This window comes from Sorex araneus, chromosome 8 (genome assembly GCF_027595985.1).
Source record: "Sorex araneus isolate mSorAra2 chromosome 8, mSorAra2.pri, whole genome shotgun sequence".
Taxonomy (NCBI): domain Eukaryota; kingdom Metazoa; phylum Chordata; class Mammalia; order Eulipotyphla; family Soricidae; genus Sorex; species Sorex araneus.
In genome coordinates this window covers 34,185,536-34,199,802 of record NC_073309.1, presented here as the reverse complement: position 1 = coordinate 34,199,802, position 14,267 = coordinate 34,185,536, and the positions used below count along the sequence as shown (strand labels likewise).

Genomic DNA, 14,267 nt, shown 5'->3' with positions numbered 1-14,267 from the left:
CCTCAGAAATTATTCTAACTTGGTCTACAGCAAGAACAGTATTATAGTCAATAGACAGAGCAGTTTGAGATGAAATTGAGAGAGCCCCAGAAGACAATGAGAGCATCCTTGAAACAGTATGAGATTACTGTAAATGGGTCCACCAGTCCCACTACCTCAAATCTGATAGATGAGAGGTACTGGAGAAATAAGGAGAGAGGAGAACTGGCATCTCATAATCTTCCATTGGAAACGACCACACTTTGTCAAGTTTATGACACTGTAGACTGGACCCACACATTGCACCCTTCCCCGACAATTTTGAACAGATTGCAGGAGGCCATGGAGAGGCAAGCAGTGAGCCAGAAAGCAGCTGCCCAGGCCTCAGTCTTATTATTGGCACTAGGAAAAGTAGAAAAGGACCACCAAAAGATCATAAGAGGAATCTGTCTCTTTACTGAGAACTCATTGTTGTTTAAAGTGTATGTCTATTCAGGACTACCCACTGCCAAAAAACTGAACATTTATCTCCACTGTATTTGAAACATTCTTCAGGATAGATCAAATACCAGGACATAATTTGAGCATTCATAAAATCAAAAAATACAAATCATACCAAGTATCTTCTCATACCACACTTTCTACAAGGTCATTGTTGGTGATTTTAATACCAAGATAGGACCAAGAAGATCGCCCGAAGAACTCCACATCAGGACCAATGGCCTAGAATGGAACAAACAGGGTGAGAGAATGTCTGAGTTCTTGTCAACTAAGACCATCCACGTTAACTCAAAGTTCCAGAAAGACAAATCTAAATGTTGGACAGAGAAGTCTCCCGGTGAACAGTTCCGCAACAAAATTGACCACATCATATTCAATTGATGGTTTTGCCTGACTGATGTTGCTGTTGTCCCAAAATTTCAAACGGGATCTGACTACCCGTCTCCTTTGTTCGAAATTCTACTACACGGAGCAGGGAGAAAGGGTTGCAAAGTTTAAGAAGAGAACTCCCAGAACGACCACAAAAAAGAGCTCTTTGGCACTATTGTAGCAATATGGGAAGATGTCTTTGTTGACAACGTCAATGAGGATTATGATCAACTGGTTCAGCACTTCCATGATTGTGTGAGGAACGCCAAGAGTGAGAAAGCCAAAAAGAGATGCCTGTCTTTAGAAACTCGTGAGTTCATTCGCCAGTGTAGTTTGGCGCAAGCCTCAGGCAATCACAAGCCTCAGGCAATCACAGAGTTTGCAAAGCTGTGCAGAGAAACAGTAAATGAAGATCACAAAGAGAGAAGAGCAGCAGTGTTGGTCAATGTGGGAGAAGCCTGAAAAAGTATTCACAACACCCGCCAACTACAAGACCAAGATTACTGCCCTCTGAAGTCCTGGTGGATCTATCACATCTTTGAGGAAGGGCAATGGAAAAGGTTATCCACGAATTCTACTTGGATCTCTTTGATAGCCATGTCCACCTGCCCACATACCAAATTCTGAAGGATGGATATGTCGTTCACAGCATTCTCCCTTCTGAAATCTGACATGCCATTCTGTCAGTAAAGAAGCATAAAGCACCCAGTCCAGAGAAGGTCAGACCCTGAAGAATCTGCTGCCAGTACTCGCCAATACACTGGCTCGGCTCTTCACATGCTACCTGTCTGAATGCAAGGTTCTGTCCCAAAGGAAAACCAGCAGGACTGCTCTGTTATATAAGGGAGACACCCACGACATTGGCAACTATTGCCCAATCTGCCTGTTGTCCATCATCTACAAGTTGTTCACTCGAGTCATCCTGAATAGGATTTGGCAGAACACTAGATGAAGAACAACCATTCAAGCAGGCCGGGTTCCAAAAAGGATTCAGCACAATTGAGCATTATCCACACAGTGACCAAGCTCATTGAGTTTTCGAGGGAGTTCAAGATGTTGCTCTGTCTAACGTTCGTTGATTTAAAGAAGGCCTTTGATTCTGTTGAGACTGAAGTGGTCATTGAGGCCCTGACCAAACAGGACATTCAAACTCAGTACATCAGGATCCTCCGTGAGCCATATCATGGATTAACCACAAGGATCTCACCATTCTACAAGGAAGTGATCATTGACATAAAGAGAGAGGTTCGGAAGGGTGATACCATTTCACTGAAACTCTTCAGTGCCACCCTCAAGAATGTCATGCCACGACTGGAATGGAAAGGAATGGGAGTAAAGCTTAGATGGTAAACTACACCACCTCTGCTTCGCTGATGACATCGTTCTCATAACACCAAAATATCAGCTAAGTGGCAGGAATGCTGGCTGACTTCAACCGTGAGTGTGGAATAGTCAGACTGCAGCTGAATCTCACAAAGACAATGTTCATGAGAAACAGACTAGTTCCTGATGTTCCATTTGCCCTCAAAGGAATGAACAATCTGAATGCAGCAGTTATGTATACCTAGGTCAAGAACTCAACATGACAAACAACCTGGCACCTGAACTGCGGAGGAGGAAGAGAATGGCGTGGAAGGCCTTCAAGAGCATCAAAGAAGTTGTTAAGAGGACAAGAAACTTTGGCTCTGGGCACATCTTTTTGACTCCACCATTCTTTCTGCACTAACATATGCCTCAGAGACCTGGGCCCTATGAAAATAGGATGAGAATACTATCAGGTATCCTAAAGAGGAATCGAAAGAGCTATGCCTGGAGTATCACTTTTCACTCAAGTGAAAGAAGTAATCCAGAGTTCCAACCTCCATTGATGATCAAGAATCAGGGACACTTCCTTGTTTGCCAAGGTGTTGAAAATCAGATGGGCCGGACACATAATGTAATTTAGAGACAATAGCTGGACTAGAGTTGTTACCGACTGAATTCCACAAGACATCAAAAGAATGCCTGGCTAGCCACCTATGTGATGGTCTGTCTTCTTTGTCAAGACCCTAAAAGAACAGTTTAATGGTGTTTGTGTTCCTGGAGTGAGCAGACACCCTTGGGCTACACTAGCAAGCGACAAGAATGACTGGAGACGTTACTGGTGCCCTCTTGAGCAAATTGATGAGCAATGGGAAGACAAGTGATACAAGTGATACAAGTGATCTTCTCAGAACAAAGATACAAAAGTAGAAACAAACCATGAAAAAAAAAGTGACAAAAGACTAAATAGTTGGAAACTAAACAACAGACTGTTAAAAAACAATGAGTCAATGAAAACAGGACTTGGTTCTTTAAAAGAGTAAAGAAGGTAGACAAACCTTTAGATAGATTCACAGAGGATAAAAAGGGGAAAAACAACCCAAATAAATGGGATCAGAGATGACAGCAGGAAATTACAATGTACATTTCAGAAACACAAAATATTATGAGGGCTGGAGTGATAACAGTGGGTAAGGCGTTCACCTTGCACATGGCCAACCCAATTGGATTCCTTCATCCCTCGTAGAGATGTCCTGGCAAGCTACTGAGAGTATCCCACCTGCACGGCAAAGCCTTGCAAGCTACCCATGGTGTATTCGATATGCCAAAAATAGTAACAAGTCGTCTCACAATGGAGAAGTTACTGGTGCCCGCTAGAGCAAATCGATGAATAATGGGATGACAGTGCTACAGTGCTACAACTTTAGGGCACCAAGCCTGAACACCAAAAAAAAAAGATGAATTCTTAGATTCATAAAAATTCCCAATTTTTACCAAAGAAATAGTAGAAAATCTGAGTAGACTGATCTCCAATAAGGAAATTGGTAATTAAAAATCGCTACAAGAACAAAAGCCCAGATTTAGATGCATTCACTAGTGTCCTACTAATAATTCAAAGAAATATTTGCATCTATATTCCTTAAGTTCTTCCAAAATATTGGGTAAACTCGGTTTTTCGCTAGTAGCTTCTATGAAGTAAATATATCACTGTATCACTGTCCTCCCATTGTTCATCGATTTGCTCCAGCAGGCACCAGAAACGTTTCATAACAAACTGTGATACTTGTTACTGCTTTTGGCGTAAAAAATACGTCATGGGAAGCTTGCCAGGCTTTGCCGTGTGGGCGAGATACTCTTGGTAGTTTGCTGGGCTCTCCGAGAAGGGCAAAGGAATAGAACCCGGGTCGGCTGCATACAAGGAAAACGCCCTAACCACTGTGCTATCACTCTAGCATAACAAACATGCTGTATCTAACTCAGTTTTTTAAAATGCAGTAACAGACATATAATAACTAAAATATTATAGGCTAATATCTCTGATGAACATCAATGCAAAGATTCTCAGTGAAATCCTACACAATATCAAAATGATTATCCTTCGTGATCAAATGAGGTTGACTCCAAGAATGGTTCAATATATGCAAATCAATTAATGCAAATACCATACCAACAAAAAGAAGGATAAAACAATATGTTCATATAAATTGATGTAGAAAAGTTGATAAGATGCAGCACTCATTCATGATAAAAAAATAACACCCAAAATTGAGAATAAAGAAATATATACCAAGAGAGTAATGGCTATGTATAACAAACCAACAGCCAATACCATACTCAGGTGGAAACTGAAACCCTTCTCTGTGAGATCAGGCATAAAGCAGGATGTCAACAGTCATCAATCACATTCAACATAGTTTTAGAGGTCTGCATAAGAATAAACAGAGAAGAGAAATATATCAAAAGGATTCAAATTGGAAAGGAAGTCAACCTATCAAAGTATAGTACCATATATAAAGATACCATGTAGTATCATATGTCATGATAATATACATTGAAAACCCTTAAAGGTATCAAAAAAAAAAACCAACTCCAACCTTTAGAAGCAACAACTCAATACAATACAGTAGTAGGTTACAAAATTAGTAACCAGAGGATATCAGGTTGAGTAAAGTCAGAAAATAAAGGATAGATACAAAATTATCTTTCTCACAAGAGGGACTTACATATATAAAATAAGGTGGAAACAAAGGTAAAAAAAGAGAACACAATGGGAGAACTGATCCATACAACTGAGTTAGTTGTGGGAGGGTAGCAGGGGGAACAGTTGAAAGGGTGGGGCAACAGGGTCCTTGTGAGAGAGAAAGGGAGGTGGGTACATGGTAATGGATGTGATGTTGGAATTATGTGCATTGCAAACCATCATTAACAGTATTATAAACCACATAGCTTTATTCAGTGAAAAGATAAAACTTAATCTGTACATATTATCTCCATAGATTTTAAGAACATTTCTTCTTAACCTATGTCCCACAGGACTGAACTGTAAATAAAATGAAATACTTATGTTTCTCTCTTCTTGACGCTCCCTGTCTGCAAATAGAATTGTTAACTGCCTCTTTAAGAACTAGGAGAGTTGAAGATGGCAATTTTGCACTGTCTTAGGTTTACGACTCTGGTTATAATTTAACTTCCCAGTTAAATTTAGGTACCACTAAAGTGCTCTCTCTCTCTCTCTCTCTCTCTCTCTCTCTTTTTCTCTCTGTGTCTTTCTTTATTTTTTTGAGCCACACCTGGCAGTGCTCAGGGGTTACTCTTGGCTCTGTACTCAGGAATCACTCTTAGTGGGCTCCGGGAACCATCTGGGATGCCAGAGATCCAACCACGTGCAAGCAATAGCCCTTACCTATTGTACTATCTCTCTGATCCGTAGAGCTCTCTTTTGACCTGCTTTCATACGGAATAAACTGGCAGTAAAGTATGAGGATCAAAAATTACAGAATAGTCTCAATCCACAGATAGGATTCAATTTGCCCTGGAGACAAGCAGTTGTTTTTCACCAGCCTTTACTGCCACCATGCCATTCTTAAAGAAACAGCAATTTGATAGATGTGTGTGTATGGGTGTATGTTTGTACGTGTGTATGTATGTCTATGTGTTTGTGTCCACCTCCATGTTTGTAGTCAATTCATTAGTACATAGTTAAGTTATTCATACATGTATGTATGTATGCATGCATGTATGTATGTATGTATGTGTAATCTGGAAACATTAAAACCAGTTACAATCAGAAGTAAAAATCTTCCTGTTCTAGTTAATCAACAAACTAGGCAAGCTTTACCTTTGGTAAAGAATAGAGCTATGTGTAATACGCAATTTCAGTAATCCAGATGACCTTTAAGAACAAAAGTTGGGTTTTACCCATCTCAAGACCCATCTCCCCTCTGACTTTGGGAGGGGCCAGTCTTATTTAAGGGCTGTGTATTATGTACTGAATTTGGAATATTCTTTAAATGTTTCCCTAGTTTACACATTGTGGCATCTAAGCTCTGATAAAATAATTTCATAGGTCTAACAAAAGTTCTAAGCTAGAGAAATATAAGAACTAGCTAAAACGGATAAAATGTTTTTTTAGCAGTTTCATCTTATAGTGCATAAACTGAGTCCTCTGAATAACAAAGTGTTTAATTTATTCTGTTAATATAAGTTAGAAGATTCCAAAATTGGTTAAGTCTGTAAAACTCAGACCTTTTGTTATGAAAAGTGTTAAATGTAATGAGATAATGATCTAACAACTACAGAGAAAAAGATAAGATGTCTCTTCAAAATAGCGGCAATTTCTTATAGGTACTAATTTTGCTTAGGAATTAGGCTGTTTCGCAAATGACAGATATGCAAATTATCAAAATTAAAGAGTTTTTTGTGTTTTCATAAACTTTGGCAGTTTCAATGTTCTTTTATACTGTACCTAGAAAAAAATCAAAAGCTTTTTATTCTGTCTTAATGTATATGTTTATTTTGCTTCTGCACAGAACTATTAAGTATCTGCTCCCAAAATACTTATGACTTGATAATTATGGTAAATAAAAACTTGTTTCAAAGGTAATAGTTTAAGGCATACAGGTCTCTAGAGTCATAAAATTGTATGCAAAACTTTTATCCTAATAAAAGCAGAATTAGCTCATATCTTCTAACATGAAAGCAATTTATTTAATCTTACAAGTTTTTGACTAGAACAGATATGAAATAAAGTTTCTTATGCTAATAATTTCCAAGTCAAGTTAACTTGTTTGTGAAGCAAAGGAATGAAACAAAAATGTTCATCATCATCATCATCATCATCATCATCATCATCATCATCATCATTCCATTGATCGTCGAATTTCTCGAGCGGTCTCAGTAATGTCTCCATTTGTCCTATCCCTGAGATTTTAGAAGCCTCTTTTACTCGTTCTTTCCAATGGTGCTGCATTGGAGGCTCTTTCAGGGTCAGGGGAATGAGACCCATCACTGTTACTGATTTTGGCATATGAATAAGACATGGGGAGTTTGCGAGGCTCTCCCATGTGGGCAGGAAGCTCTTGGTAGCTTGCCAGGTTCTCCCAGGGGGAGAACTAGGCTATAAGATGCTTCCAGGAGCTTGGTTTTATAGTCTCTGGATATTGGTTGTTGGTGGGATTTCATAACGCTGGGGGTAATCCCTGGGTGTGACTGCCTAGCTACTGGAAAATGGAAAATCAGGGCAGAAGAGGCCCAGTCCCGATCCAAGCAGGCTTGGAGGTCTCAGCCCTGGGTCCCACACATGTGGGTTCCTCTGCCAGTACTTTTATGCGTGAGGCTCGTCTGAACGTGTGGAAAGGGGCCTTGAACATGGCTGTGGCTAGGCTACAGAGGTCTTCAGCTGCAGGAGCTCTGCTCAGGGCGGGGAGGGAAACTAAAACCAACACACTCCAAGGGCCCCTAGGGAAGATAGCCAAGCACGTGGGCAAGAGACTCTCTGCTTTGTTCTCTTCCGGGAGCTGCAGAGAATCTCTTGCCTGCATGCCTGGCTGTCTTCCCCCAGGCCCCTTGGAGGAGATGGGCTCTAGCTACCCTCCCCACCCTGAGCAGAGCTCCTGGTGGCTGAAGACCTCCAGAGCCTAATCACAGCCATGCTCAAGGCCCCTATCCACACGTTTGGATGAGCCTCACGTATGAAGGTACGGCAGAGGAACCCAGGTATATGGGACCTGGGGCTGAGACCTCCAAGCCTGCTCGGATTGAGACTGGGCCTCTTCTGCTCTGATTTCCCATTTTTCAATAGCTAGGCCGTCACACCCAGGGACTGCCTCCAGTACCGTGTAATCCCATCAATGGCCAACATCCAGAGACTATAAAACCAAGATCCTGGAAACATCTTATAGCCTAGTTCTCCCTCTGGGAGAAACTGGCAAGCTACTGAGGGTTTCCTGCCCACATGGGAGAGTCTCGCAAACTCCCCATGGTGTATTCATATGCCAAAACCAGTAACAAGCTGGGACTCATCCCCTGACCCTGAAAGAGCCTCCAATGCTGCAGCATCCTTGAAAAGGATGAGTGAAGAGAGGTTTTTAAAATCTCAGAACTAGGACAAATAGAGATTTTACTGAGACCGCTCAAGAAATTCGATGATCAATGGGATGATGATGATGATGATGATGATGATGATGATGATGATTATGATGAATTAGTAAAAGTAAATAAAGGCTACATAATAAATACACCATCCTGATAAGCTGGAACCATAGTGTTGTGTCTTGGTAAAAGTTTAGAGTATATCAAGCTTTACTGCTAGACTTCCAGATATAAACAGCAGAGGTGGCTTTCTTACCCATCCCATTCTGGAGAAAGAATTCCAGGTTTAGGGATTCTTATCATGCACTTTGTAATAAATAGGCCCTGACACAGACTAAAGAGAAACAACAACAGCAACAACAACAACAAATACAGGTCACATCTCAATACAAGTAATTTAAAAGCCTCCCTTCTATTTGTATTTTTGTAAGAAATAGAGATTTGGGTAAAGTAATGAGGAAAACGTATTATAATATGTTTCTTCAGACTACCTGGTTTGATTAATCTACTTTGTAAATAGAAATATAGGTTATCATTAGAAAACTTTATTTCATGTCTTTTATGTTGGCATCATTGTTTCCCTTACTTTGTTTGTTTTTAATCAAATCACCATGAGATACATAGCTAGAAAGCTGTTCATAATTGAGTTTCAGTCATACAATGTCTCAACACCCATTCCTCAACCAGTGTAAATTTCCCACCACCAATGTCCCTAGATTCCCTCCCACCACCTGCCCCCTCTCCAGCCTGTCTCAATGGTAGGTGCTTTCCTTATTATTTCTCTCTCTCTCTTTCCTTTTGAGCATTATGATTTGCAATATAGATACTTTAGAGGCCTTCATGTTTGGTTCTTTACCTACTTTCAGTATGCTGTTCTTATCCAGAGTGATCATTTCCAACTCTCTTTGACCAAGTGGTCCCTTCTCATAAGGCAGTGGTCCCAACTGCCTTTTCCCCAGCACCCAAGGAAGGCTTCCAATCATGAACCAATTCTCCTGGCCCTTGTTTCTACTGTCCTTGGGTATTAGTCTCATATTATGTTTTTTTACATCCCACAAATGAGTGCCATCATTCTATATTTGTTCCTCTCCTTCTGACTCATTTCACTCAGCATGATATTCTCCATGTCCATCTATTTATAAGCGAATTTCTTATAAAAAATACTCAGTATAAAACTTCATTTTGTTTTACTCCCAGATCCTAAAGCTGAATAGAGATACTGAAGACTTATGATATATGTTTCATTTACTCCTGGATATATAAAAAACTGCATATTATTCAATAGGCTTACTATATCTGCATAATGCAGAATTGTTCTAATGTTTTTGTTCAGTGAACTTTTTTTTTGGGAGAAGAGCTCACATTGGTGGGTAAGATAAGGGCTTACTCCTGATTACTTGCTCAGTGATCACTGAATGTTGGGGTGTGGAGGACCCTAAAGGGTCCTGAGGATCAAAACAGGTTGGCTGCATGCCAGGCAAGAGCCCTTCCCACTGTACTATCACTCGATCTTTCAGAGAATTTGAAGTGAAAAAAGTTGGAGGTCTTAGATGCTCCAGACTCACCATAAAATTCTAAAATTCATAACTTCTAGTTCTACTCAATATCATCTTGAACTAAGACCTATTCATATAATCCTATACAACTTTCTTCAGGATCCTCTATTCCAAGCCCAGCATCATATAACCTGTGGCATCAAAATTGGAAAGCCTTCTGAAACATGTGTGATACTACCCAGTCAGAAGCAAAAATTGTCACGCAGATTTACTCAGATTGTCAAATTCTTCCTCCTGTTCCATACTTTCAGGGAATTACTCAAAAGGCCTAGTGACAAGCAATCTCTGGCAAATGGATGTCACCCATTATGAAGGTTCTGCTAATATTAATATATTTATATTTTTCATTGACACCTATTCCAGTGTTATCCACACTATGATCTATCACAAAGAAAACATCATGGATATTATAGCAAACTGTCAGCATTAACTACATGGGGAAATCCTTTGAAGTTATATACAGGCAATACCCCAGTTTATACCTCAAGAAGGTTTTTAAAATTCTCTGCTGCTGAGACATTAAATTATCCCACAGAATACATTATAACCCACAAGGTCAAAACACAGTAAAAAAAAACTCGTCAAATTATAGACTCTTTCTAAAAGCATAAAGGGGATATTGGAGTGGACTCTCCCCTATGGATTAAAAGTCATTTTGTCTTAAATACCAAATTATTTACTTTAATTTATTTAAATCAGTACTCTCAAGGTCTTTCAGCAGAAAAACAGGCCCAATGTACTAATAACTTACAGAGGCTAAAGGTCCTTTTCAAGCCATTGCTAAGAAGACATCTGGCAAGGACCCAAAGAATTAATAAAGTGCAGAAGGAAGAGGGAACTCTTGTGTCTCTATAGGAGAATTACTTGTGTGGCTTCTGGCAAGCATCAGAAACAGAAGTAGATTCCACTCCCCTCCCCCTAGAAGAGCCGATGAAATGCCTCACTCTGAAGAATGAACCCCCATGCTGGGTCAACTTCAGGGAGTTATACCCCTATCAAAGCACAAAGATGATCAGAACAACTGTTCTTGATCCATCTTGAGATCTCTCAAGAGAGCAGGAAAATTATCAAAATTGATGCTCAAAAAAACAGAGAGTGTTAGGGCTGGAGAGATAGCAGAGCAGGGATGGTGCTTGTTTTGCTTGTGGTCAACCTGGGTTCTCTCCCTGGCACCCCACGTGATACCCTGAGTCCCACTAGGAGAGATCCCTGAGCACAAAGCTAAAATACATCCTGAGAATAGCTGAATATGGGTCCAAAATAAAAAAATGAAAAAATAAACAGGGAGTATCAAATATCCCAGAACACCTATTTATAGCCAAATTATATATAATCACCTGTAATTCTCTGTCTGCCTTGATAATAATACTGTGCCTAGTCAGTTTCATACATTGTGCTTAGGGAGATATTTATATAGGGTTCATATTATTGACTTTCATATTTGATCTAGTGCTGGAAAACTGCATAAATCCAGATTAGTAATAACAATTCCAACAGCATAGGAAGCAGTGATCTTACCCTATCCCTATGGAAAAGAATATCCATGATATGAAAATAGTCAAACATTTTGGTGACTGATATCAAATCATTTCCCCTGACACCTTCTCAAGTAACCCATTGCCTACAGGTTCCCAACGCTATTGGTAATGCAAAACAGAAGATCAATCAGAAAAATATAACGTTTCTAGAAGGCGCAAGTTTCTCTTAGTTACTTGAAACCTCAGAGATAGGGCAACCCGATAAAATAAGAAACTGCTCACAGGAGAGTGGAATAACTCAATTGGCAAATTTGAAATGGACCATGGCAGTACTGAATGACCCTGCATGGTGCAAACATTGCGGGTCGGGCCCCTGAGGCCACTTGGAAAACACAATCCCACCTTTATCTTCGCTTAACTATAGCACTTCTGTGTGGTAGAGAGATGGGGATGGAGAGGTCCAGTACTCTGATCGTGGGAGGACCCCTCATCCTCATGGCACATACACCTATGGAGAATAGCCTTATAACATAAGGGAAGATTATATGCATCTTGGAATTTGCCTAATTGGGTTTATTTTCACAGGGACCATTCAGGGCTCTTGGATCTTGGTGTCTATTATCCTCAATTCTGGGAAATTTTTATCAATGATTATTTAACTATTATTTCTTTACATTTGCCTTCCTATTTAAAGATTCCAATGATTCTTATATTGTTCCTCTGGTACTCAACCCATAGTTGTCTAGTATTCTGATCATTTCTTTTCAGTCTATTTTCCAATTTCTGATGTTTCTTAGTGGTTTCCTTCTCATTTTGGAGTTCCTTAATTTTTTCCCCTCAGCTTCTGTTATTCTGCTATTCAGAGCTTTTATTGACATTTTTTTATTACCTACCATTTCTGACTGTAATAGCTTTTTCATTTCAACCTCTTACTTTCTTGTGCTTTGCTGATTACCTGTGCTATTGAACTCACTGCACATTGAAGTGTCATTAAAGATACTGACGATTTATTGGTGTTGTTTATGTCTTTGGTGATATTGTTTTCACTCATTGAGCTTCGTGGTTTTCTACATGTTTTCCCCATTGATGTTCTAGTATTCTTGTTATGCTGCGGGTGAGCTGTCTTTGGTTAATCCCTTGGGAAGGTGGAGAGAGATTAACTGGAGGTTGCTCCCTGTCTTTCTGCCTGTCCTTAAAAAATGATAGGAAGAATAACTGTGAGCAGCATGTAATTTGTTGAGCAGATCTATCACAGGGCTACACACTTCAGGAGGTGTGGTGTGGGCCCTTAATATAACACAAGTCGGGTGTGGAGGTTTCTGCAGCTCACCCAGGAGGGAGGGGCTCTTCCTCTTCTTGGAGCGCTACCTCTCATTTGGAACAGGCCCAGTGTTATCAGCCAGAAACAAACCTCACCTAGGATGATGGAGCAGCGAGCAAAAGATCAGGAAAGGAAAGGTAGTGTGGGCCTTCAATATGAATGAATTTATTATATAACTTCCAAGAGGACAAAAAAATAGAATCCTATTTATGACAGAAAAGATATGATTATTGCAATAAAATTCAAGTACTGTAGCACTGTAGCACTGTCATCCTGTTATTCATAGATTTGCTCCAGCAGGCACCAGTAATGTCTCCATTGTGAGACTTGTTACTGTTTTTGGCATATCGAATACGCCACGGGTAGCTTGCCAGACTTTGCCGTGCGGGCAGGATACTCTCGGTAGCTTGCCAGGCTCTCTGAGAGGGATGGAGGAATCGAAGGCTCAAGTAAAAAATGAAATCTAATGCTATATGTTTTAGATACCAGAATTGAAATTTTCATTGTGTAAATAAGAACAGGCAGCATAATATATTGTATTAAGTTCATTTGAATTTCCTTATTTACATAGATTAAAATAATATAACAATTAACCACTATGAATTGACTTTTGTTGATTTATCTTCAACAAATAGAACTTATAATTCCATTTGCCATTTCTTTAAGTTTTGTTATAACAGGCACTATGAAACATGTTTGTTATATGCCTGAAAGGGGAAAAGCTGGGGGATGGTAAGGACCCTGGGAACACTGTTGGTGGGATTGATGTTGCAACATTATATAAGTATTACCAACAGACAGCAGAAATGAAGGTAAATTTGTAGGGCAATCATAACAACTGAGGGGCTGGAGCAATAGCACAGCGGGTGGGCATTTGCCTTGCACGCGGCCGACCCGGATTTGATTCCCAGCATTCCATATGGTCCCATGAGCACTGCCGACCACTGCCAGGAGTTAATTCCTGAGTGCAGAGCCAGGAGTAACCCCTGTGCATCGCTGGGTGTAACCCAAAAAGCAAAAAAAAGCAAAAAAAATAAAACAAAACAATCATAACAACTGACTTTCCACCTCAAACTATTTATACATTTTCTTTTATTTTTTTACTACTTATATTTACTTTTTACATATTTCCTTATAAAATGTAAATTTATTTGCATACCCCAAATCACTTAACAAAAATTTTCCATCTTGTAGAGAATATTGAATGCCAGTCGATTGTGTGGTTAGAATATATTGGCATATATATACTAGTAAGAAATAAAATCCTATTTGGAATTCCAGAAATACACTGGGGATGAACATATCTCTGAATGGTAAATGGGGCAGTCAACACACTCAATTCTGAGAAAGCCTGTATGCCTAAAGGAATTTAAAAATTAAGTAGTTAGTCAGAAGCAGTTTCACCAAAAGCACAGCCTCAGACAAAACTCAGGAGTGGATGGTTTATTTGAGATAGAGTCACAGGCAGCAGAAATAAGTGAACATAGAGAGCTAGGGAGAGATCAAACCAATGATGGCTTTCTGAGCGACCACTTCAAAATAGGAGATAGGGTATTTCTCTTCTGGTTTTCACCCCTTATTGTTGAAGAGCAATAAATCTTCAATTCCACTTCTATAATTTATCTTCAGAAAACACTTGAGTCAGCAATAGAAAGGAACACAAAGGGATTT

General features: G+C 39.7%; 1 pseudogene; it reads right to left on the bottom strand.

Moving 5' to 3' along the window:
• The window catches only part of LOC101549148 (A-kinase anchor protein 4-like), a 174,693-nt pseudogene that overhangs the window by 60,210 nt on the left and 100,216 nt on the right, over window positions 1-14,267 (bottom strand).